The sequence below is a fragment of the Rattus norvegicus genome, chromosome 5 (genome assembly GCF_021556685.1).
Source record: "Rattus norvegicus strain SHRSP/BbbUtx chromosome 5, alternate assembly SHRSP_T2T, whole genome shotgun sequence".
In the NCBI taxonomy this organism is placed as follows: domain Eukaryota; kingdom Metazoa; phylum Chordata; class Mammalia; order Rodentia; family Muridae; genus Rattus; species Rattus norvegicus.
The window spans coordinates 101,914,754-101,941,164 of record NC_141538.1 but is presented as its reverse complement, the minus strand read 5'-3'; the positions used below and the strand labels follow the sequence as shown (position 1 = coordinate 101,941,164).

Here is a 26,411-nt window from a genome sequence, read left to right as displayed (position 1 = left end):
TATTTTAGTTGCAAAGGTAGGGAAACTACATGATCCTAAGCTAATGTTTGCATCCTCTTTTTGATATATCAGAGACATGTTTTCACAGTATCTCTTGTAACTTTGTAATTCGGGAACTGAAATGCTAACCCTAGTTGGACAGAACACTAAGGTACTGGGAAAGTAGAAGGTATAAAGTGAAAAGAAATGCACAGGTAAAGCTACACAGGGTAATTTCCAAAACCTACAAGAGTCTGAAAAAGAAAATAAAGAGAAGGATTGAGAAATTTAACAACTGTTGTCTCCTATCTCAGCAGAGAAGAAAAACAGGCACCCAAAGCAAAAAGACCTTCTGGGTAAGTTCTGGCTGAAGAACTGTGTACAAAATTGGACTGGCAAGGCCTTTAAGTAGGAAGATATTGATGGTAACTATGCTTTTAAGATGGTACCAGGATAAACTTAAAGTTTTAAAGTCTTAGAAAATTAGAGAACTTTTTCTTAGGTGAATATTTTAAACAAATGCAACGCTCAGAGCTGGACCAAGCTCTCTAGGATGAGATTATCTTACAGGGTCATAAGGAGACAACACCATCATTTCATGACAGATGTGAAGGCATGGATTTCCAGCACAATGGTATATGGACGGTACATTTGTCCAGATGCAAACCACATGCTCTCCTAAGTTGAAGAGTAAATCAGCAGGGACGTGAGCCAGAGCAAGCTTGCTTAGGGCTGACAATCAAGGCAACAGCCCTGACTGAGCAAGAGAAGACGTAAAAATACTCTATTTTTAAAACTCAGCTCATTTGTCATTCTTGTTTTCTCTGTTCATGATCATGTAAATAATTTCTGACCAGGGTTGGTTAATAGTCAGTTTGCTACCATAAGAAAATGCACAAGAGTGGCTAGTTTGAATAACCCTTCATTTCCCTCTGAAAGCCTTTTCTTGACATTTGTTGCTGTCTCCTCATGTGATGCAGTGAGACAGAAAAGAGAAGGTTCATGGGATTTCTTCCTAAAAAGAGCCAATGCCATTAAGAAAATCCACAATAAACCACAGAGGTCCCACTTGGAAATATAGAGTATTTATGAGGGTATGAGCAAGTCCATAGATACTTGTTCTATATCTATTTGGGTAGGCAACTTCAGTAATTTCGAGCTAATTCCTGAACCACAAGACAAAGATTAACTACCTAATTCCACAGACAGACACCAGAAGTAAGAAAAATTTTCACCACATCACCTGCTCAGGGTTGTAAAATCCCTTTCTAATGTTCACAGAACCCTGGACAATGACATAAATTACAGATAAAGTTGGAATAAAGACACAGTTCTCTAACACATGAAAGAGAGTTGAGGTACTAAGCAGCTGGGAACTATGCCTGCACAGACTGAAGAAGGGCGTGTCTCCTCCCTCTGGCAATTATTACTAGTAGAAATGTTTCCCCATGGTTACAATATTCCTCATTTCTTTCAAGTGAAAAATTTAAATTTCACCATATAAAATCTTTCAATTTTTACAACTTGGCTAAATTAACTACCACAAGAATGAGCAAATTCTTCAAATTTCAATACACGTTTGGCCAAAAATGTTCTGCCTGATGTAAAGGACTGCATAATGTTTGTTCTGAATAGGGGAAAATTGAGGAACTTTTGTTGCTTTTTTAAAATCGTGTTGTTAAGTGCAAGAGGAATCCAATGTTATTTCTACACTCACTGTGAGTCATTTTGAGCAGGCCCCCTGATGGACTCCCCATACATACCTGTCACCAGAAATCATTCCACAGCTAGCTTCTTATCCAGCTTTTTGATAGCAGATATGAGATAAGTAAATAATAAATCTATGAGCCCAGGCAGATGTAAAAAATGTGGAAGAGAAAGCATTACTATGTCCATATTTCTACTCAGTGGGAGATTAATTTGCAGATTAGAAGTTAGGCAGGAAATGACTCCTCTCATTAAATGGTGTTTAAGTGGTCTTACATTCAGTTAAAACATTGAGTCCCACAGGAAAAAAAAGGCACCTCATAGAAAAGAGGCAAAGACGGAATGCTGTGCTTATTTTCATTAGCAAATTAAACAGGTATGCAGCCATTTTTCAAAGGAAGTTAAAGGTAGGGAAAATTATTGGCTCATTTATTACTTCATCAATCCTCTATTGAGCGGCTGTGTGCTAGATACTTTGGGCACACTAGGATATGATTGTGAATGAAACAGACAAAGCTCTGCCTTCACTAAGTCTAATTTGTTGTAGAACAAAGAAGAGAACAATGTGCAAATAGGAAAATTAATATGTGATGTTAAATGATAATTTCTAGCAATGAATGAAGCAATTTAAAGAAAGAACTAAGCTTACTCAGGATGTATGCTAGTTCAGAGGCGATGCTTTTTACAGATACCTAAATGAAATAAGAGTTAATGTGCAAAGGTACAACAGTATGTTTTAAAAAGTAAGCACAGAAGGGGTTATAAAATATTCAGAGTGTACAGGTACTGTGATGTAGGCAGCATTCCAAGGGAGTGCATAAACAAAATACAAACGAAAGTTACTGATATGATCTTCAGAGGAGAAAAAAGGGTTAGTTATGTATTAATTACTTTGCAATATTACAAAATACATGAAATAAACAATGCCAAGGTAGGAATGGTTTCAAAGATTTTAATTCAAGGGATTCTGGCCTCATGGTAGCCAGAATATGTGCCAGGGACAATGGCTGTGAAGCACAGTAAGAGGAAAGGACAGAATCTGCATATACCGTTCAATGACATGTCTCCAGAACTGCATCACTGTCACCTGCTTGGGCAGGCACATTCAGCACCTGTGTTTGTGAGAAACACTTCAAACCATAGCAATGTAGCTCTTGGATAAACAAGCTCTGAGGGGCAAGATCAAAATGTCAGAATTAAAACTAATCATCCACCTCTACCACTCACAAGTTGTGAAGTATCTCTTCACCAGCAGAATTATAAATTAAGATATGTAAATGTGTCTAGCAAAAGCCTTCACTATAGACTGTCCCGATAAATAAGTTCATCTTTATCTTTACAAAATTTGCAGTAAAGACTCACTATGTAGACTTCTATTCAGAGGTCCCAAACTACAACCATCTCTGTCCAGTTTTGTGCACCGTGAACTATGGAGTTGTTGTATAAGTGTTTTGGCAAGCTCTTAGGCTTTAGTGTATAAAGAGCTTTGAAAAAAAGCCATGCCATTAGATACAGTAATTCCATTTCTAGGAATTCATCCCAAGGAAACAAACAAATGCAGACAAAGATTTATGAGCAGGGTTATTCACTGTAGGCTTATTTACAGGGAAAAGTTAGAAACAATCTAAATATCCAGCCAGAAAAGTACCACTTATATGCATGATGGATATTTTGCAGCAATTTTGAAAGATGATAGTAAAGATAATGAACTAAAATAGCTACATATATAATATCTACATACTTGTATTTTGCTATCTCTCTATAGTCTGTCTATCTATCTATCTATCTATCTATCTATCTATCTATCTATCCATCTATCTATCTATCTATCTATCTATCTATCTATCTATCTATTTTTTAAATATGGAGGAAAAGGCCGGAGAAATAATAAACAGCTAAGTAACAGAACACATTTCAAGGAAGAAAATTACCTTTTTCTTCTAAGTACCTGAAGTTTCTAAGAAAGCTGTTGTCTGGTACATTTCAATTTTCTATCTGTACCTAAGGTTCTGCTTGCCTGTGCCAGATACGATACGATCTTTGTCTCTGTCTCTCTGTCTCTCTGTCTCTCTGTCTGTTTCTCTCTCTCTCTCTCTCTCTCTCTCTCTCTCTCTCTCTCTCTGTATCTCTCTCCTCGTGTGTGTGTGTATGTGTGTGTGTCTGTCTGTCTGCTTGCCTGCCTGTTTGTCTCTGTCTCCCCCCAACAAGAACATCAGTATTACTCAAAAAGGAGATTATTCTCAGTATTGTCATTGAAGAACATATATGCTCCCTTTCAGATGCCTTCTACCTGCCACTCTGTGTACAGTCATTTGTAGAAGAAAACTTACCCAACCTAAAAACAGAGATGCCCATAAACATACAAGAAGACTACAGAACTCCAAATAGATTGGACCAGAAAAGAAATGCCTCCTGTCACATAATAGTCAAAACACCAAATGCACAAAACAAAGAAAGAGTATTAAAAGCAGTAAGGGAAAAGGGTCAAGTAACATATATAGGCAGACTTATCAGAATTACACCAGACATCTCACCAGAAACTATGAAAGCCAGAGGATCCTAGATAGATGTGAAAGGTCTGTATGATAAGAACTTCAAGTCTCTGAAGAAAGAATTGAAGATCTCAGAAGATGAAAAGATCTCCCATGCTCATGGATTGGCAGGACTAATATAGTAAAAATGGCCATTTTACCAAAAGCAACCTACAGATTCAATGCAATCCCCATCAAAATTCCAATCCAATTTGCAATTTCCTCTGGAATAAGAAAAAACCCAAGATAGCAGAAACTAAACTCAACAATAAAAAGACTTCTGGGGAATCACCATCCCTGACCTCAAAAAGTCTTACAGAGCAATAGTGATAAAAACTGTATGTTATTGGTACAGAGACATTCAGATAGACCAGTGCAATAGAAGTGAAGACCTAGAAATGAACCCACATACCTATGGTCACTTGATTTTTGACAAAGGAGCCAAAACCATCCAATAGAAAAAAAGATAGCATTTTCAACAAATGGTGCTGGTTCAACTGGAGTTCAGCATGTAGAAGATTGCAAATCGATCCATTCTTATCACCCTGTACAAAGCTTAAGTCCAAGTGGATCAGGGACCTCCACATCAAACCAGATATACTCAAACTAGTAGAAGAAAAAGTGGGGAAGAATCTCGAACACATGGGCACTGGAGAAAATTTCCTTAATAGAACACCAATGGCTTATGCTCTAAGATCAAGAATCAGCAAATGGGATCTCATAAAGCTGCAAAGCTTCTGTGAGACAAAGGACACTGTCATTAGGACAAAATGGCAACCAACAGATTGGGAAAAGATCTTTACCAATCCTCCAACTGATAGAGGACTAATATACAAAATATACAAAGAACTCATGAAGTTGGACTCCAGAGAGCCAAATCACCCTATTAAAAATGGGGTACAGAGCTAAACAGGGAATTCATAGCTGAGGATTATCAAATGGCTGAGAAGCACCTAAAGAAATGTTCAACATCCTTAGTCATCAGGAAAATGCAAATCAAAACAACCCTAAGATTCCACCTTACACCAATCAGTATGGCTAAGATCAAAAACTCAGGTGACAGCAGATGCTGGTGAGGATGCGGAGAAAGAGGAACACTCCTCCATTGTTGGTGGGATTGCAAACTGGTACAACTTCTATGGAAATCAGTCTGCAGATTCCTCAGAAAATTGGACATTGCACTACCTGAGGACCCAGCTATACCTCTCCTGTGCATTTACCCAAAAGGTGCTCCAACATACAACAAAGACACATGCTCCACTATGTTCATAACAGCCTTACTTATCATAGCCGGAAGCTGGAAAGATCCCAGATGCCCTTCAATAGAGAAATGGATACAGAAAATGTGGTACATCTACACAATGGAGATGTACTCAGCTATCAAAAACAATGTCTTCATGAAATTCATAGGCAAATGGATGGAACTAGAAAATACCATCCTGAGTGAGGTAACCCAATCACAGAAAAACACACATGGTATGCACTCAGTGCTAAGTGGATATTAGTCCAAATGCTTGAATTACCCAAGATGCACAGACCACATGAAACTCATGAAGGATGACCAAAGTGGAGATGCTTCACTCCTTCTTTAAAAGGGGAACAAAAATATCCATAGGAGGGGATAGGGAGGCAATGTTTGGAGCAGAGACTGAAGGAATGGCCATTCAGAGTCTGCCTTACATGTGACCCATATACAGCCACCAAAACTAGATAAGATGGATGAACCTAAGAAGGGCATGCTGACAGGAACCAGGTATAGATCTCTTCTGAGAGACACAGCCAGAGCATGTCAAATACAGAGGCGAATGCCAGCAGCAAACCACTGAACTGAGAATAGAACCCCCATTGGAGGAATTAGACAAAGGACTGAAAGATATGAAGGGGCTTGAGACTCCATAAGAACAACAATGTCAACCAACCAGAGTTTCCATGGACAAAACCACTACCCAAAGAGTATATATACATGGACTGACCCTGGGCTCCAACTTCATAGGTAGCAGTGAATAGCCTTCTTGTGGCACCAGTGGAAGGGGAAGCCCTTGGTTCTGCCTATGTTGGACCCCTAGTGTATGGGATTGTTGGTGGGAGCAGTAATGAGGGGAGGATGAGGAGGGCAACACCCATATAGAAAGGGAGGAGGGGTTAGAGGGCTGAGGGACAGGAAACCAGGAAAGGGAATAACATTTGAAATGTAAATAATAAATACCCAATTTAATAAAAATGGAAAAAATAAAAGAAATACAGAAGAAAACAGGTAAACAAGTAGAAGCTGTTAAAGAGGAAATATTCCTTAAAGAGTTACAGGAAAACACAATCAAACAGGTAAAGGAATTGAACAAAACCATCCAGAATCTAAAGATGAAAGTAGCAAAAAATAAAGAAATAACCAAGAGAGACCACCCTGGAGGTAGAAAGCCTAAGAAAGAGATCAGGAACCATAGACACAAGCATCACCAACAGAATACAAGAGATAGGAGAGAGAACCTCGGGTGAAGAAGATAGCATAGAAAGCATTAACACAATAGTCAAAGAAAATGCAAAATGAAAAAAGCTCCTAACCTAAAACATCCAGAAAATCCAGGACACAATGAGAAGACCAAACCTACAGAAAATAGATATAGAAGAAAGTGAACATTCCCAACTTAAAGGACCAGTAAATATCTTCAATAACATTATAGAGGAAAACTTCTCTCACCTAAAGTAAGAGATGGCCATGAATGTACAAGAAGCCTACAGAACTCCAAATAGATTGGACTAGAAAAGAAATTCCTCCTCTCACATAATAATCAAAACACCAGATGCACAAAACAAAGAAAGAATATTAAAACAGTAATGGAAAAGTTCAAGTAACATCTAAAGACAGACCTATCAGAATTACACCAGACTTCTCACTAGAGACTACAAAAGCTAGAAGACTAGGCAGATTTCATATAGACCCTAAGAGAATACACATGCCACCCCAGACTACTATATCCTGCAAAACTCTCAATTTCCATTGATGGAGAAATCAAGATATTCCATGACCAAACCAAATTTACACAATATCTCTCCACAAATCAAGTACTACAAAGGGTAATAGATGGAAAACTCCAAAAAAAGGAGGGAAAATAAATCCTAGAAAAAGCCAGAAAGTAATTTTCTTTCAACACACCCAAAAGAAGAGAGTCACACAAAGATAATTCTACCTCTAACAATGAAAATAATGGGAGACAACAATCACTATTCCTTAATATCTCTTAACATCAGTGGCCTCAATTCCCCAATAAAAAGACACAGACTAACAGACTGTACATAAAGAGGACCCAGCATTTTATTGCATACAGGAAACACACCTCAGTGACAAAGACAGACACTACCTCAGAGTAAAAGGCTGGAAAACAACTTTCCACACAAGTGGTCCTATCGGTGCCCCACGCCTGCACCGACACAGTACAGAGAATCAGGCGAAAGCCTGTGGGATTAAAGAAACACACACACACACACACACACACACACACACACACACACACACGCGCGCGCGCGCGCGCGCGCGCGCGCGGGTTATTCGTGTCAAGCAAGAAGAGGAAGGGCCTCCTGTAACTTTATTCACCAAACTATATACCCTAAGTACACCAGGTAGAAAATATCTGGGAAGCACAGTGGGAAACCCTGGCTCGAGACTTTGGTAACAAAAGACCTACTATGTGACCTGAATAAACTAGGGAAATATCCAGGAAGACCAGCCTAAATCTTAAAGTCAAAGACCAAGAAGACAAAAGGCAGGAAAGAATTGACAACCACTCAGGTGTGTGGTACCAGGTGAGACTGCTCCTTTGTTAGGAACAAAAGGCTTCCATATGCATCAGCAGGGCTCAGCAGGGGTCAAACCCTGCAAGAGACTCAGAAGGGTCTTGTTCAGGCTGAAAGCATTCCCTGATTGTAATCTTCTTGTGCCGTTAATTCATGGGAGAGGCTTTTTGTCCAACAATCTCAAGACTTTATGGCAGTAATCTTAACTGTGGCCATACAGTCACAAAGCGGCCAGGCCCAAATCCAATATGACTCCCTACATGGTCACAAGAAACAAGGTGGAGTAGCCATTCTAATATCTAATAAGAATGACTTTCAACCAAAAGTTATCAAACAAACAAACAAACAAAAAGATGATGATGAAGAAGAAAAAGGAGAAGGAGAAAAAGAAGGAGAGGGAGAAGGAGGAGGAGGAGGAGGAGGAGAAGGAGGAGGAGGAGGAGGAGGAAGAAGAAGAAGAAGAAGAAGAAGAAGAAGAAGAAGAAGAAGAAGAAGAAGAAGAAGAAGAAGAAGAAGAAGAAAACTTTATACACATCAAAGGAAAAATCTACCAAAATGAACTCTCAGTTCTGAACATCTATGCTACAAATGCAAGAGCACCTCACTGAAAAAAACCTTACTAAAGTTAAAATCATACAATGCACCACACACAATAGTGGGAGACTTCAACACCACTCTCATCAATGGACAGATTATGGAAACAGAATCTAAACAGAGACACAGTGAAACTAACAGAAGTTATAAACCAAATTGATTTAACAAATATCTACAGAACATTTCATACTAAAACAAAAGAATATACCTTCTTCTCAGCACCTCATGGTGTCTTCTCAAAAACTGACTACATAATCAGTCACAACACAGGCCTCAACAGATACAAGAAGGTTGAAATAATCCCATGCATTCTATCAGATCAGCATGGACTAAGGCTGGTCCTCAATAGAGCTGACCAACGCTCTACTCAGTGATAACTTGGTCAGGAAGAAATAAAGAAAGAAATTAAAGACTTCTTAGAATTTAATGAAAATGAAGGCACAACATACCCAAACTTATGGCATACCATGGAAAGCATTGCTAAGAGGAAAACTCATAGCTCTGATTGCCTCCAAAAAGAAACCGGAGAGGATATATACCAGCAGCTTGACAGCACACCTGAAAGCTCTAGAACAAAAAGAAGCAAATGCACCCAAGAGGAGTAGATGGCAGGAAATAATCAAACTCAGAGTTAAAATCAACCAGGTAGAAACAAAAAGAATTATACAAAGAATCAACAAAAGCAGGAGCTGATTGTTTGAAAAAATAAACAAGGTAGTTAAACCCTTAGCCAGATAAAACAGAGGGCACAGAGAGTGTATTCAAATTAACAAAATCAGAAATGAAAAGGGAGACATGACAACAGAAAGTGAAAAAAAATAAAAAACTCATCAGATCCTATTACAAATGCCTATCTTCAACAAAACTGGAAAACCTAGAGTGGAGCTGGGACTAAAGGAAAGGCCATCCAGAGACTGCACCATCTGGGGATCCACCCCATATGCAGCCACCAAACACAGTCACTATTACTGATGCCAAGAAGTGCTTCCTGGCAGCCTGATATGGAGATGTCCCGAGAGGCTCTGCTAGAGCCCTACTGATTCAGATGTAGACACTTGAAGTCAACCATCAGACTGAGCATGGGAATGAAGGATTAAAATTAATAATAAGCCGCCTAGCTACCCAAAAAGAAGAGGTAGGGTCTGTGAGAACATGAACTTTTCGCCCCTCCCTTGCTGTGCAATGGTTCCCGGAACATTCTTGCATGAAAGGTTTCCTGGAACAGCCACAATGACCCATAGCCTCCGGCCACAATGGTCCAATGGCCCTGTAAAATGTCGCAAAGTCCTGGGTGTGTTGCCTAGTGTTGCACGTGGCTAGCATATGGCCTAGATGTATGGGCAGTTTATGGTTTTGGAATTCCCCTCCTCCCTCCCTCTTGATCCCCCTGGTTTGTGGTTTTTTCCTTTATAAGCTCTGTGAAAATTCAGGTCGGGGTCGAACTCCTCTACTCCCTGTGTGGTGTATGAGTCTCGACCCCAGCATGCTGGCCTGAGCTCTCGTTTCATCTCGCTCACAATAAATCTTCCTCGTGTGATTACAGCAGGTCGGTGTCTGTGTCCTACTGGGTGCGCGTCTTTCCCGAGACTTGAGTGGGGGGCTCCCTTCGGGGGTCTTTCATTTGGGGGCTCGTCCGGGATCTGCGCGACCACCCAGGGGTCCTAGACCCACTTGGAGGTAAGATTCTCTGTTTTATCTCAGCGCTGTGTCTGGGTCTGTGTCTATGTTCTGTCTGGGAATCTGGTGCGATCGCTGTTTCGGTTTTGCGGACGCTCAATGAGACCGCGCTCCAGGAAGGAGAGCGGGGTGGATAGGGATAGACGTGTCCAGGTACCCACCGTCCGTTCGCCCTGGGAGACGTCCCAGGAAGACAAGGGGGGACCAGGGACGCCTGGTGAACCCCATCTGATAGGTCCAGAGGAGACTTTACTCCTTGACGACCGGTTTGTTAGGCAAGGTCTGCGACCTGCCGATCAGTTTCAGTGCCTCTGGTCGACACGAAGTCGACGTCGGTTTTGTTTTCTTTTTTCTCTTTTGTTTGTGCTCGTGTGTGTGAGTGTGTGTGAATTAAGTCCTGTAGTCTGTGTTTTTCGGTACCGGTTTAAGGTCTTAGTGCACTGTCTGGGCAGATGAAGGATTCCTGCCCTGTGCACGAGAGTCTTAGTGCACTGTCTGGGCAGATGAAGGTTTCCTGCCCTGTGCACGGGTGGAAGAAGGTTCCCCACCCCGAAATGGCGCCTGTGAGTAGATGAAGGATTCCTACTCCGAATAGTCTTTTTCTTTCTTTTTTTTCCTTTTTAGAAAGCGCACCGGGGGACGCCCCAATCGCGCAGGCTCTGGGACTCGTGAGAGACGTTCCACGAGTCAGCCTTTGTTGGGTCCTGGCTCTGGGACGCGTGAGAAACGTTCCTCGAGCCGAATTTTGTCGGGAGGACCTGGCAACGGACAGTCAAAAAGATCTGACTGTGACTTTGGAGGTCGCGTTCGGCTGCCTATTTAAGTATAGGCACGGACAAGTGTGCTTAGATGTGTTAGTGTCTGTTGTCTGTATTCTGTTTCTGTGTTTGGTATCCCAGAAGCAGCTAAGGTTAAGCTGCAGTTTGGGCCAGGTACTGAAGGTACCAGGCATCTGTGGAAATTGGTTATAGGATGCTTTGTCTTGGTCTTGTTTGTCTGGATTGTTTTCTGTGGTATTGTCCAGTGTTTTTTTTTTGACTTTTGTTTCGTGTTTGAATTTGGACTGACGACCGTGTTTAAAATCTTGGACTGACGACTGTGTTTGAAATCATGAAACTGTTTGCTTTGTTCGTTGAAGAGTTTTACTTGGTCCCCTTAATGCTTAGTGAGTAAGAAACTTAATCTTATGGACCCCGCTCTAGTGGCGGTGTGTTGGTTGATAGCCAAAGTTAATTTTTAAAATAGTGTTTTATCTGTGCTTGTGCTCGCAGCACACAGTAGAGGGGAGCGAAATTAGCTGCGGAGCTGCTGCAGCGAGCATGGGGACTTCTCGAGTCTCACCCAATTTTTCTGGCTCTTCAGGAGCTGTTTAAAAGGAAAAGGCTTAAGGTAAAAAGAAACACTATAGAGAGATTTCTTAGTGAATTACTACACCTTGGTTCGCGATCTCTGGGAATCTCAGGGTGGACAGCTGAGATAAGCTGGAAAAGGATTTAAATTTTGCTTGGGAGCAAAGAATCTTAAAGGCGGAGTTTCAGCCGGTATGACACTTAGTGCTTAGCTGCCTAAAAGATCAGAAATGCTGTTAATAGGCTATAAAAAAGGGACAGGCTGTGTTAGAAATGCTACAGAAGAATAATCTAAAAAGGCTGAGAGCTAGGTGGGGCTATAAGGAAAATAAGAACAGGAAAGGAATTTCTGACATTTGCTCACAGAAGGAGAGTGCTCATTTAGAGAAGTTCTTTAAGGAAGCCTGCCTTATCTGCTGTCTTTATTCCAAGGGAGGAGTCAGTCTCCAGCACTAAATTACTTGGAGGTAGCCAAGGTCAGGATTAATGTTTTCTTTTCCATGGGCCTTTAAACCCAGTGAGACAGTTTGGTAAAGGGCTACTACTGAGGTCCTGATAGCCCCAGGTGAACTGGTTACAATTCTTTTATCAGCCCCCTGGCATCTAGCACCCAGGTTCTAACCATCTCTCCATCCTTTTGTTATTAGTTGTTACTAGAAGCCTAGTGTCATTTGGAGGCTGGTTCTCTTGAGAGGCAAAGCCATGGAGCTGACACTGACAATGGCCTTTTTGTTCCAAGAAAGGCCTCCTGGTTTAGCTGTGTGACTAAATGCTGTTTGCCCTCTTCGGTAGACTCTATTCTCAAGATTCTCTTGTTTTCTCACCATCCCATTTGATATGCTTGTTAGTAACTGTTACAGGTCTTCTTTACCACCGATGAAAGACGGAATCCTACTGGAGACCAGAAAAAAATGTTCCAGACACGGATAGAAGGCCCTCACTTCTGCCTGCTCTCTTCATACCCCTGAAGGTAGGGAGTGCTCCAGGTCTGCCCCCAGGCTCCAAGGGTGGGTCTCCTAGGGGCTGGAAAGTGCACCACCAATCTGGCTAAGATAAAGAAAAGATATGAAGAGAAAGTTACAGAAACTTGAAGGGTTAAGCTAAGTCGCTGAGAGAGTTATTGTAAGTTGCAGAGAAAATAAGTTGATGCGTGGTTCAGGGTCTGTGCAGAAAAGTGGACAGCACCTAATAGCTGTAGAAGAAGATGCAGAGAGACAGAAAAAAAAGAAAGAAAGAAAGAAAGAAAGAGGTAAAGAGTGCAGGAAGCTAGGGAAGAAAAGAGACTAAAAGAAGAGGAAGCTAGAGAGCTAAAGAGAGATAAAAGACAAGAGAGGAACATATACTGGCCACAGTAGTTAGGGAACCTAGGAAGACAGTACCTGGCAACAGAAGAGAATTCCTGGCTAAAGATCAGTGTGCCTAATGCAAAGAAAAAAAAAGACACTGGGTCAGGGACTGCCCCAGAAAGAACAAGAGGGGACACTGGAGAGCCTCTTGGTCCTAGAGTGCTGGCTATGTACAGAGATAGAAGGGAAGTGTGGATGCAGGGACCCAATGCTCTGTGCTCCTATGCCCCCCTCCAGTGGGCCAATATCCAAAGACCTTGGGTACAGGGGCCTACTGGCAACAAACAATACTTATGGACTGCCCGAAGAACAGTGGACCTTGGCGTGGGCCGGGTAACCCACTAGTTCATAGTCATCCCTGACTGCCCCTATCCCTTGCTCATGAGAAAATTGCTCTCCAAAATGGCTTGCGTGGGCTGAAATGGCTGGGTGAGGCCATGTGTATGCATATCTACAGACTGTGTATGCGGAGCTTAAGACCTGTCTCAGTGCACCAGTACCTGATGCTGGGAGACGAATGGCTTAGCGCTGTTCTACTTGGAACATATCACTCCTGCCAGCCGGGCACTAACAATTATCACCCAATCCAGGACTTAAACTGTGATAGAGTGGCTGATGTTCTGCCTTTGAATAGAGTGTCCCAAAAGATGGGACCACTGGTCAGCTGCCATGGACTACATTCTCCACCGGTTGGGGACAATCTGGTCACCTTGCTGCCCAATCTGGACCTGGAGCCACCACAGCACAAGTGTCAAGTACTGGCAGAAGCCCATGGGTGGAGGAAAGACCTCTGCGACTGGCTGATTGACCCCTGCTGAAAGCCGAGGACCTTGTCCACAGACGGGAACAGTTCTCTTCATGAATGAAGGTCAGAGACAAGTGGGTGCTGCCATGGTGGACAACACAATGTCATCTGGGATGGCTGAACCTCTACCCCCCCAGTACATCAGCACTGCAGATGCCTTTACCATCTCTTGGATGCCCTGGTGAAGCCAACAACTGTGAGTACTATTCATTGCTCAGGATATCAGGAGGGAAGAGATTCAGTGACATGGGGCAATAACGAAGCAGATAAAGTGGCTCGAAAAATGGTTATGCAGGAGCCCATCCTGGTTGCAGGCCTGCAAGAGACAGCCACTGGGAACTGGGATCGGACTAAGGGATGGCCTCACTTAGAAAAGGCCCAAATTGCTTAAAAGATAAAGGACAATGGCACATTGAGGGGAAAGCTATACTTCCCAGAGAACAAAGAAAAGACTCACTTTGCCAAATACAGAAATGGACTCATTTAGGAGATAAAAAGTTTGTCCAAGTAGTTAAGTGTATGTAATAGACTTTAAGATTTTAGCCAGAGAGACAGTAGAAAGTATAAGGTATGTCAATAAGTGAATGCTTAGCAAGCAAACAGGGCAAAGAGACCTAGAGAGTTTGGTGAAAAGTCGAAGTGAACTTCACTGAGATAAAACCAGAAAAATATAATCACAAGTATCTCCTAGTGCTTGTAGATACTTTTTCAGGAATAGATAGAAGCTTTCCTCACCAAACAAGAGACGGCCTCTGCAATCATCAAGAAGATACTGGAAGAAATCTTCCTCTGATTTGGAATGCCCAAGGTAATCTGGTCAGACAACGGCCCTACTTTCGTTGCCAAGGTAAGCCAGGGTGTGGCCAAGTATTTAGAGGTCAATTGGAAATTACATTGTATTTACAGACCTCAAAGTTCAGGACAGGTAGGGTAAATAAATAGAACTCTAAAAGAGACCCTGACCAAATTAACCATGGAGACTGGCACAGACTGGGTGACACTCCTTCCCTCTTGCTCTCTTCAGAGCAAGAAATACCCCTTCCAGATTCAGCCTTACCCCCTTTGAGATCTTATATGGGGCCTCAGCCCCCCTGACTGTATTAGATGATGTTACTGAACCAACATGTCATAGTGCCATAGTAATAATGATTTGTGTGCCAGGCTAAAAGACCTACAGGTGATACAGAAAGAAATCTGCTCACAGCTGACAGCAGCCTATGCCCCGGAGACCCCTGAGACATCCCATCAGTTCCAGGTTGCAGCTACACTGAGTCCAGACACTCGAGCCTCGCTGGAAAGGACCGTACCTGGTGCTGCTGACCACCCTGACAGCTGTCAATTCTCAGCCCTCACCAGCCGTGTACTAGCTGTTGGGGCTGAGAGCTGGGACCTAGAGGGAAATTCAGTCATGTTTGTCCTGGGTTCTATCAAGATAGGTGTGGGATAGGCTTGATTTCCATTACAAATGATGTAACATTGCATATGTTAGTACTCTTAACACTTCTTGGGACTGTGCCTCAGGGATCACAGTCCGTATAAGCTTAGAAGTTCTAAAACCTAGTCATGACCTTGGTGGATAGGCTTGGATAGTGTCCAGGTTAGAATCCTCATGTTAAGACTACAATACCAAGCTGTTATGCTAGATGAAGCTGAGTTCTCCATGAAGTTCTAGGATTAGAACTATTAACAAAAAAAGAAGAAGTGGGGAATGAAGGATTAAAATTAATAATAAGCCGCCTAGCTACCCAAAAAGAAGAGGTAGGGTCTGTGAGAACATGAACTTTTCGCCCCTCCCTTGCTGTGCAATGGTTCCCGGAACATTCTTGCATGAAAGGTTTCCTGGAACAGCCACAATGACCCATAGCCTCCGGCCACAATGGTCCAATGGCCCTGTAAAATGTCGCAAAGTCCTGGGTGTGTTGCCTAGTGTTGCACGTGGCTAGCATATGGCCTAGATGTATGGGCAGTTTATGGTTTTGGAATTCCCCTCCTCCCTCCCTCTTGATCCCCCTGGTTTGTGGTTTTTTCCTTTATAAGCTCTGTGAAAATTCAGGTCGGGGTCGAACTCCTCTACTCCCTGTGTGGTGTATGAGTCTCGACCCCAGCATGCTGGCCTGAGCTCTCGTTTCATCTCGCTCACAATAAATCTTCCTCGTGTGATTACAGCAGGTCGGTGTCTGTGTCCTACTGGGTGCGCGTCTTTCCCGAGACTTGAGTGGGGGGCTCCCTTCGGGGGTCTTTCAGGGACCCCAATGGAGGAGTTAGAGAAAGGACTGAATGAGCTGAGCGGGTTTGCAACCCCATAAGAACAACAACAATTTCAATCATCCAGATCCCACCAGAGCTTCCAAGGTGTAAACCACCAACCAAAGGAGGGACTCATGACTCCAGCCACATATGTAGCAGAGGATGGCATTGTCTGGCATCAATAGGAGAAGAAGTTCTTGGTCCTGTGAAGGTCCTTCTCCCCAGTGTAGGGGAATGCTAGGCTGTTGAGGTGGGAGTGAGTGGGTGGGAGTGGGAGCATCTTCATAGAAGCCAGGGAATGGGGCAGGGGTATGGGAGAGGAGGAAGGAATAACATTTGAAATATAAATATATAAAATACCCCAAAAAATTTAAAAATGGAAAAAAGAAAATATGGTTAGAAGAAATGTTTTCAGGATTATTAAAACAAACCTTGCAACTTGCAGTGAAAAATGCAACCATGACCCATGAACTAAACACCTGTGGTTGGGTGGAACTAACTCTCAAGTCCTACCTGCTTGTCTACTTACAATGATCAAAAAATTGATAAAACTATGTTGAGTCTCCATCACCCATAATTCCTTCAATTGTTGCTTCTGAAAAGGAAAATTGCAAGTGGTTATCTGAGGTGAACACACCAGTAGGGTAAATTGCCAGCCACTGGACTCTAGCTATCACTTCATTGCAGCTTTTTTACTTAACCTGCCATGGGAGCCCAAAGTCACCCTTCCAAAGGTTCATGGCCTGAGGGATGCATTCCTGAGCCTGCTTAGCTGATTCTCTACCTCAGGGCTTGGAAAGCCTTTAAAATGACGTGTGCTGACTGTCCACAGTCCTTCTCAGTGGCTGGAGTTATGAAGAAGCCATATACACACTGGAGCAGGGTGCTTTGTAGATATTTTTGTCTAAATTCTAACATACCTGTATTTAGGATGCTGGTAAATCCCTGACTCCATTCTTCTGGTCTATTTCTCCATTTTTCTCTTGTCTAGTTCCTCAGATGCAGGGATCAGCACATGGGAGAATTTCCCTTTCTGTTTTCAGCTGAATCAGAGCTGTTGTAAGCTTTCTGAGAAATTCCAAAAGTGGAGACCTATCCAAATTCCTCTAATTTCTGGAGATTTTGCCTTATGTCTGAGTCTGACTGCATGACAAAGGCAGTATTAGTAGATTTCTGTTCTTCAGGGGCTTCTGGGTTTGTGGGAATAAGTATTCAATATCTTTCACAGAGCTTTTTCAGAAATCTGGTGGGCCATCAGGTCTTTGAATAGCCTGACCTACCTTGAATAAGTTGGTAGGTATTCTGGTTGCTGCTGCTTTTAATCCCCACCATAATGCTTAAAGAAAAAAAAATACCCCACCACATCCCATACCCTTCTACTTTAAAATAGTTTCTCACAGGCTGGTAACAGATTGGAGCTTTTTCTGAAAATGGAAGATTTTGATCTTCCAATTATAAATGTCACTAATGGAGAAGAGAGCATAAACTATGAAGCAGGAGGATTTGAGCTTCATTATCCCCAGTGCGACTGGGGGAATTACTTCTCTCTTTACTGGGCCTGGCCAGCTTCTTAGAAGAGGCAAGGGAAGGGACAGAGAACATACAGCTCAGGGACCTATTTTTCTTCCCTGTGAACACTCTGAGACTCTCCCAACCACCACCCTGAGAATCATACCAGGATTCCTGGACTACACACAGTAATCAAACAACATGCTGGATTTACATGCTCCAGACAGGGAAGAGGGAGCCATCAATTCCCTCTGCTGGGGCTGAGAGAAAAGTTGGAGGAGATTTTGGGGTTCTTTTGGGAAATGTGTTGGGGCCAAAGTAATTTGGGTCCTCAACAAGAGGGCACAGGTCTTAAACCGAGGAGAAAAGTCTTGCATCAAAGAAAGCCATTGGTTTTTACACGGAAACTAGTGGCCACCCCCAAGGCTTGCCTGAGGTGTGGCTGAAATATGGCTGGCTGAGTTATGCTACACTTGCAATGGGAAGGGAAGAAGGTTACCATAGCATTCATGTGAGTTACCCAGCATGGTCCATGAACCTGTGGTAAATTATACTCTACCTCATGGCAGCAGTGGCTGAATTCTTGGCTAGTATGCCCTGCTTCCTTTTTAGATATGTTTTCATTTTTTCAACCAACATAACTGAGAGCAAAATACAGAAAGATAGACAGAGAGACACAGTCTTACAGAGACACATAGTAAACACACCTAGGTGTAGCTATCACATGTTCATACACTTGAATAGACAAAGAATATTTAATAATGATTCACATGGATCCCAGACACAGGATCTAGTCTCTTTTTTGTGTCCTAAGCAGATGGTGCTTCTTGTACACCAAACTTACTTCTGGAGATGTTCACAGCAGATGACTTTTAATTTGTCTTCTTTTGGGTAGGGTGCCTTCGGTGCACCAAATAGTGATCAGTCAGAAGGGATTTTCCTTGGACCCTGGAACATTTCGGGGAGTGCGTTTCCTAAGACCCTTCTTCATCTGGCATACTCTTCACACTCCTGGAGATTCCACGGTTCCTTAATGTTGACTTCCACGTTCTGGGGATCTCACTGGGACTTCCAAAATGCTACAGGGAGCCCTCTAGAGATGACCACTCAGTCACGGTTTAGAGCCAACTGAAAGTTTTTATGTCATCCTGCTGGGACTACACTCGGGTATTTGGGGACCCAAGTATAGTCCTCAGCGTTCAGATCGTGAAAATTTTAAAGGTAAAAACTGCAAACTCACTCAGCAGTTGCAGGAGAGGTTTGTACAAGCAAGCAGTTTAATAGACGATAAGATCAGTTAGCTGGGGCATCTTGACCTCAGGCCCTGATTTTTCATGGTATTCTTCATCAAGGAGATCAAATTTCTAGTTCAGCTTGATATGATGTTAGCGGGCACACGAGATAAAGGAACCTCCGGACTGGCCTGCCCTGTCACACCATTACCAAGTGTTTCTCTTGTCTCTCACTCTCAAATACAAGTTTTATAATTTGTATGGTCCTTCCTTATAGGGGTGATTTTACTTTAAGTGAGGGGTGCAAACGAGAAATCACTGAAAATGACAGTTCTAGGAGTAGAGGGAAGGTTTTGGTTGAGGATGGGGGCGAGGGGGAATGTGTCCAGAGGGATCTGAAATAGTTTAGAGCAGAGAGAGAGAAAGAAGCAGATTAGCCATTACCAGGGCCAAGGATTCAGGGATATTAACAGAATAGTAAGAGAGAGAATAGTAGAGACTAGCATACCAGAAGGAAAAACTGCTCTTACAAAGGGAGTGGACCTTTGGAGCTGCTTGGGAGATAACACAGTAGAGGAAGAGAAGGAAGAGAAGGAGAAGGGGGGAGAAGGAGGAGGAAGAAGAGGAGGAGGAGGAGGAGGAGGAGGAGGAGGAGGAGGAGGAGGAGGAGGAGGAGGAGGAAAGATGAGATGAACCAGAACTTTAGTATGGCCACTGAAACAGTCATATGTCCCTTTTGTCAGCAGCAAAAGAAATGATTCCTTTTGGGGTGAATGAAGCCATTTCACAAGTTCCTGAAGAATACTGGCTTTTATCTATCCACCAGAAATGCTTCTATATCCGGCTTGAGGTAAGCTAAGACTGACATTTCTCAACATACGCAGTTCCTGAGACCTAACACTTATTATCTCTGTTTTATTGATTGCTAAGAAAAAGGAAGGATGTTTCTCAGGGACCTCGGTCACAAGTTAGAAAAATAGTACTGGATCCCAATAATCTAGTCCTTCCTCCCCAATTGCAGCTTCCTATCTTGACTGGTGTCTTCTGAGACTTCACTGTGAGTTCCTTTTCTCTGAAGGTATGGGGCAGAGAATTTCATATCAGCAATCGTGAATAACCCTTTGTAGAACGGCACCCATTAACAGTGCCAAGGCATGAGAGGCTTCATCCTTGACTGAGATAAAAGATTTCTTTCTTCTGGCCATTAATTTTATCTTTGAATTCAGCCGTCTAGCAGTGCTTATAAATGTGCTCTGAAAGAGCTAGAATAGCAAGCTCTGTGAGGTCTGTCATACACAGAACCTACCTAATCAAAGAATTGCTGCTGGTGTTCGTCTCTTCTTTGTGTGAGAGCAGACATAAGTGCAACTTGTAAGCTTTCTGTCTCTGAAAAACCCAGAGGGATCATCATGGACCTGTGGTTTTTATTTTATTTTATTTTTCATTGGGTTATAGTGGAGCAACTTGCCTCTCATGCATCTGTAATCTGGCTCTGGGAAACTGCAGATTTCACTTTTGATCAAATGTGGTTCCCAGCACCAACTTACTATTCACTGGCAGAAGTGGGATGGTTTATTCAAAATTTTGGTAAGAAATGCACCTATTTTCCTTAGACGCCATGGAAATTAAATAAGAATACTCAAGTATTTGTATTTGGTTTTACCTAAAGATCAGAACACTTAATAGTTCAGTTTGAGCTGCAAATTCTTAAAACAGAGCAGTAAGAAATCAAATCCAAAAAAAAAAACCTAATAAAGAAATGAAACTATATTTTAATTACTTTAAAAAGTGTGCTAGCTTTCCAAGTGAACAAATGAATTGTACTTTATATCACATAAATATGTTTATGACACATACATCTCAAAACACAATTAAATTCAAAATTGAGTTATAAAATATGTACACATTTGATGAAGTTTTCATTGTGCACATCTTGCAAGTTTCGGTTTGAAAATACTCGTGCGGAAAATAAAAAGTGACAAATGAAAACCGGAGAAATGACAACAAATCAGGTGGTAATATGTCTGCTAGGAACCACATGACTTTCTTGAGCAAAGCTGTGAAGGCCTACTCCAGGAGCTGTGACTGCCTCCAAAGCTCCGCTTGCCCACCTTGATTGATTTTCTCTTTGACTACTTCAAGGCACCAATGGTCCCAAAGCTCTCTAATGCCGGAGGTTAAGGGAGGGCAGCATGGAGAGCTGCTGCTGGCACCTTCTGCACTCAGATTCAACGCACTCTTGAAAACTAGCTTGGAGTCACCTTTTATTTTAAATCCTCCCGGCTTTTGTCACTTTACACCAGATCCATAACACATTTAAAGGAAGTCGTGCTGTTTTCTACCTTTTTGGGGGGTGGGGGAGGCAAAACGAAGGGAGAACTGACTACTGTTTTGAAGCAAACCACCTAGTTAACCTTGGGGCTCTCCCTGGAGTGGACATCCATTCCAGCAAGCATTCCACTCCTGCTAACAACTTTGCTTCAAGACTCAATTTGGAAAAGTTCTTTTAAAAGCCCAGCATTGGCCTGGCCCTTTGGGTTGGATTTCTGTGGAAATTTTCTTAGTAACCATTTTCAGCTGAGGGAGTTCCCAGACAATTGTAAACTGGAAGCCCTGCAGGAGGAGGGGAGGGCTACTCCTGTGCTAATTAAAACAAAGCCTGCTTGTGTAAGCCGGCCTGCTGCAGAGGGGTTCACAATGCAGGGGCCTCCCAGGCACCAGCTCTTAAGTCTGCCGGGACTTACATTTCTAAATACAAACTAAAGTAATGCTCCTTTGTGGATTCTACTCTCGTTGCCAAACTGGAAGAAGGTGAAGCTGTCCAATGTTTGCTTTTGAATGTGGTGTGCCCAGCCGCAAGGCGAAGCTGTCCTCACCAAAGGCAGGGCAGCCTAGGGTCGCTTCCCAGGACAAGTGAGCTGTTAGGAGTTCTTGCAGACGGATACCTGGCTCAACTGGAATTTACTGTCGCTCTGAACTCTGATGTGTAAGCAGTGATGGCCTTGTCATTTATCTAAACAGTGTACAGGTTTCAAATCAGAAAGCATGGCTTCAACAAACTCCCCTTCGCTCTGTGCGCCTACAGCAAAGTAAAATCCCGTGCCCTGTGAAAAGAAAAACGAAGGAACATGCCTGTACTTTGTCTTCCAGATTTGAGAGGCTTCTACTGTTACATAGGTCACATGGACTTTATTTCGAGCCTGGCCTTTGGTGTAGTCCCTTTACGGTGTTAGTGACTGTTCGGTTTCCTTGTCCACGATTATTTTACAAGCCGTTTTGCAACTTGGCATGATTTGACAGAGCCTGTAGAAATGTAGTTTTGTACCTGATAATACAGTAAGTCCAATGCCAAAGGAAAACGGCAGGGGAAGGGACCAGTGAGACACGAGAATTGAAATGAAGACCCTTGGGGAAGACAGTAAACTTTCTTTTGACTTTCTGGATTTTTCCAGTGTGATTATCTACAGAGTTGAATGCCAAGTTTGATTTCAAAGTTTTATGAGGTTTCATTGGGGCTAAACTAATACTTGGCGCTCTCTCTCTCTCTCTCTCTTCTCTCTCTCTCCTCTCTCTCCCCCTTTCTCTCCCACTGTCCCTTCATCTTCCTTCCCCCCTTTAGTACCTCACTACCTAACTCCCTCTCAATGCAGACTTGAAAGACAAGGTGCAGCATCCGTTTCCAATTAAAAGAATAAAAATTTTAAAATGTCTCCCTCTGGGCCTGGTGCTGAGCCAGGTGAGAAAATGGTGGGTGTGGTTGCTGAGAAAGCAGGAGGGTGAAAATCCTCCTCTACTTGAACTTACTTTATACTTTAGAGGGTTCTCCTCCCTGCCCCATAAAGAAAGCTAAAGCTGTGATATTTCTTTATTTCATTTTGCTTTTTTCCTTTAAAATCTACTTCCCCCAAATTGCTGCTAGTTCCCGTGGCGGACCCTGCACTGAACTCCTATTTTCTCCGTGTATCTCTGACTTGCGTTCAATCCCACAGGGGTAAATATTTGACGTCTACCCATTCCCTGGGGTGGCAGATCATTGCACTGAACACAGAGTGGTTTCACTGCACCAAGAGGTGAAGTCAGGCTCCAGGGGATAAACAGACATCCATAAATAACTGCTCAGAAATAGTCTAAGGAATATGGCCGGCACAGAAATCCTGGCCCGGTGTGATCTGTTTTGTTTACTTGCATAAAAGTTTTCTTTGTCTGGATCTGCACCGGGCATAAAGCACCCTCAGCAAAACCTATAGTTAAAACAAAGCAAGAGCAAGCAGGAGAAACCCCCACCCCAAATGAAAGCAACCAGGGCTCGGTGAAAGCCAGCAGAAAACAGACTTGTCTGGCATTCTCATACCAGGAAAGCCTGGTGAGAAGAGGCTGCAGGGGATTTCAGGCCCTGCTTGAATATTCATGCGCTCTGACTGGAGGCCATAATGTACAAAGGCACTGTCAACACCTGACTTCTAAAAACAAGGCCCACTGTAGTCAGTGAGGAGATGTACCACAAACTTCCCATTATGCCAAGGTATAATCCACCCAGCCAACAGTGCCCTGAGTTTGCTTTACTTTCTGGCCTCTTCCTCCTCTTCCTCCTCCTCCTCCTCCTCCTCCTCCTCCTCCTCCTCCTCTTCCTCTTCTTCCTCTTCCTCCTCCTCCTCCTCTTCTTCTTCCTCCTTCTCTTCCTCTTCCTCCTCTTTTTCCTCCTCCTCTTCCTTCTCTTCCTCCTCTTCCTCCTCTACCCTTTCTTTCTTTCTTTCTTTCCTTCTTTCTTTCTTTCTTTCTTTCTTTCTTCTCTCTTTCTCTCTTTCTTTCCTTTTTCTAGTCAGGGTTTTTCTGTATAACACAGACCGAGCAGACCAGGCTGGCCTCAAGCTTACAGAGAGCAGCCTGCCTCTGCCTGGGATTAAAGGCATGAACCACAACAGTGGGTCCACTTCGCATTTTCTTAACTCTAACTAGATTATAAATTGCTTAAAAACAAGAAAGGAGTCTTGTTATTCTTCATATTTCCTAAGCCCACAGCTGGTCACGTAAAAGGAAACAATTTTTTGCTTGGTGTGGCGCAGTGCACAGCTTTCATCCTAGCACTCGGGAGGCGAAGGCATTCAGATCTGTGAGTTCGAGACCAGCCTGGTGTTCAGAGTAAGCCCTGGGATAGCCAGAGCTACACAGAGAAACCCTGCCTCGAAAACAAAAACAAACAACAAAGAAGAAAAAGGGAAAAGAAAAAGAAAATAAACCACAATTTCTCCATTCTGAATGTTTGAATTGCGTTAGTAAGATGGCATTACAGAGAGCAGCCTCCCCTTGGTAGGACAGTGGGTATTTCTTACAGGATGAGACCATTTTCAGCATCATATTTGCCCCATTAACAACCCTAAGAAGAAAAGAATTCCTGAGAACAGGCAGGAAGTTTCCACAAACACAGTTTTTTGTGGTCAACATTCGTAGAATTTGCTGTTACCTCTGAGACGATAGAAAACTTACATAGAATGTTCCAGGCTTGTGTTAGGTTTGGGATAGTTGGGATAGGAATCAGGAATACTCATCTACACAACACTGAAGGGAGACGTCTTCTAGCCAGTGGCCATCTTGATAGCAACAGTAGGCAGAAAACAGCTTGGTCCTAAGAGCCACCCTGCTTTATTACCAGGAACAGTCAAAATGAATACTACATGGTCACACCTCTGCTTCATTTTAAAAATAAAGTTGCAAACCTTTATTAAAGCCTAGAAAAATGCTGATACTTAAAGCAGGTGTTCTTGTTACTTAAAATTAGTAGTCCTATCAGGACTCACTCACAACAAGTTGAAAATCCATTCCATACTCCTAAGATATCTAGGGGAGACAATGTTTCTTTATAATGTTTAAACCTAGTGTGGGAAAGCTTATATTTTACAATCAAGTGATTTGTCACTTTAATTTAATTGATGTTCATAGTTATGCCAGTCTTTGGGGCTACAGTGCCATTGTCTGGCCTTCCCACTGACCTTTCTTCTCCTCTGCACAGGTAGTATCTGGGTGTCCTTCCCGGTAACAACCACAGCACGATGAGCTTCGGTGCAGCCGTGCGGTCTGACTCCTGCCTGCCACACTGTGAAGGCTAACACAGAGCAAAAGCTCTGTGCAGTGTCAGTGTTGTAGCCAGTGAGGCTTATCCGAGGCACAGTTATTGCTAATTGAGAACTAACACAAAATAAAGCATAGTATCTGAAATCAGCTTCTTAAAACATAGCACAAAATCTTTATGGTTTTAAGCCAGGCAAATATTTCTTGGCTAGGGATAGATAAACAATTAAAAATAAACTATTTCTTTAAAACTAGATAATAAATTCTTAAAAATTAGAAAAGTCTTGTTAATCTGTATAATTATCTTTTTCAAGCATAAACTATCAAAGAAATAGTTATAACTGCTGTGAATGTTCCCCGAGAATAGCCCAGAAGGTTTTAAAGAATTAGTTCCCAAGTGAGGGTGCTATTTTGGAATGTTCTGGAAAGTTTGGAAGGTAGTTGGAGCCAGTAGGTCCTCGGGAGCAAGTTGGTTCTTGGGGTTTGTATCTTGAATCTTAAATAAACTCTCTCTCTTTCTTTGTCTCTCTCTCTGTCTCTCTCTCTGTCTCTCTCTCTGTCTCTCTCTCTGTCTCTCTCTCTCTCTCTCTGTCCATGTGTGTGCATGTGTGTGTGTCTGTGTCTGTGTCTGTGTGTGTCTGGGTGTGTCTATGTCTGTGTACGCACGTGTGCCCTTACCTGCATGTGTACACACATGATACGTGATGTGTACACACATGTATCTTCCCTCTTTCCTGTTAGCTACTATGGCATTCTGCCTCACCACACACATAGAATCAGCAGAGCCAAGGAGTATAAGCTGAACACTCTGAAATGTGAACCAAAATATCTCTTTTCAGAAAAGCTATTGTACTCAAATATTTTGTGACAAAATACTAATCCGGCATAGAAAAATAATGATAATAGTAAACCTCATCAGAATCACAGATCTCTCACCCAGGTGTGATCATACAAGCCTGAAATCCTACAATTTAGGATCACAAGCAAGAAGGTTATCTGAAGTTTGAGACCAGTTTGGGCAGCATAGGGAAACCCTGTTTCAAAGAAAAAAATTACAAAACCTCTTAAAATATATTTCTATGGATTTAGACAAGTCATGGATTATGAGATGATTGTATAGTACACATAGTACCATGATTTTGACCCAGAATAGAATTATTACAAAGAACTATTACAATTAAATGATACAATAAAATTATTTAAACATGACCAAAGAATTGTAAAGACCTCTCTCTAGAAAGTGATATGCGATAAATAAGCACACTAAAAGATGGTACATTTTAATCATGAGGGAAACCGTAGTTTGGACCACAATGAGATACCAACTCCGTCTGATCAAAATAGATTAAATAAAGGATTGAAATAAAAACAAGTTCTATGGCCATATTGAAATATAAAATTGTAAAAATCATTCTAAAAATAAGACTACAAAGACAGTGAAAAGTAAAAAGCCAATACTACACTAATCAAACCAGTCATTTTCTCCTTACATATGTACCCAAGAGAAATAAAACATACATGGCACATTCCTATATACAAATGTATTATATCAATGTTAACAAACAGACATTCATAATTAC

General features: G+C 42.3%; 2 long non-coding RNA genes and 1 pseudogene across 2 annotated transcripts in view; all 3 read left to right on the top strand.

The window, feature by feature from the left end:
• The first annotated feature begins 10,449 nt into the window (after window positions 1-10,449).
• Window positions 10,450-15,942, top strand: LOC148005872 (uncharacterized). The gene is made up of 2 exons (XR_015620279.1): window positions 10,450-12,596; window positions 14,939-15,942. It is a non-coding gene; the product is annotated as an uncharacterized LOC148005872 (long non-coding RNA).
• Window positions 15,943-19,293: 3,351 nt separating this feature from the next.
• LOC148005871 (uncharacterized) overlaps window positions 19,294-26,411 on the top strand; it is a 57,492-nt gene continuing 50,374 nt past the window's right edge. Inside the window, exon 1 of the long non-coding RNA XR_015620278.1 lies at window positions 19,294-19,615. This is a non-coding gene — a long non-coding RNA (uncharacterized LOC148005871). The remainder of the gene's footprint in view (window positions 19,616-26,411) is intronic.
• Window positions 24,881-25,012, top strand: LOC120103373 (U4 spliceosomal RNA; annotated as a pseudogene).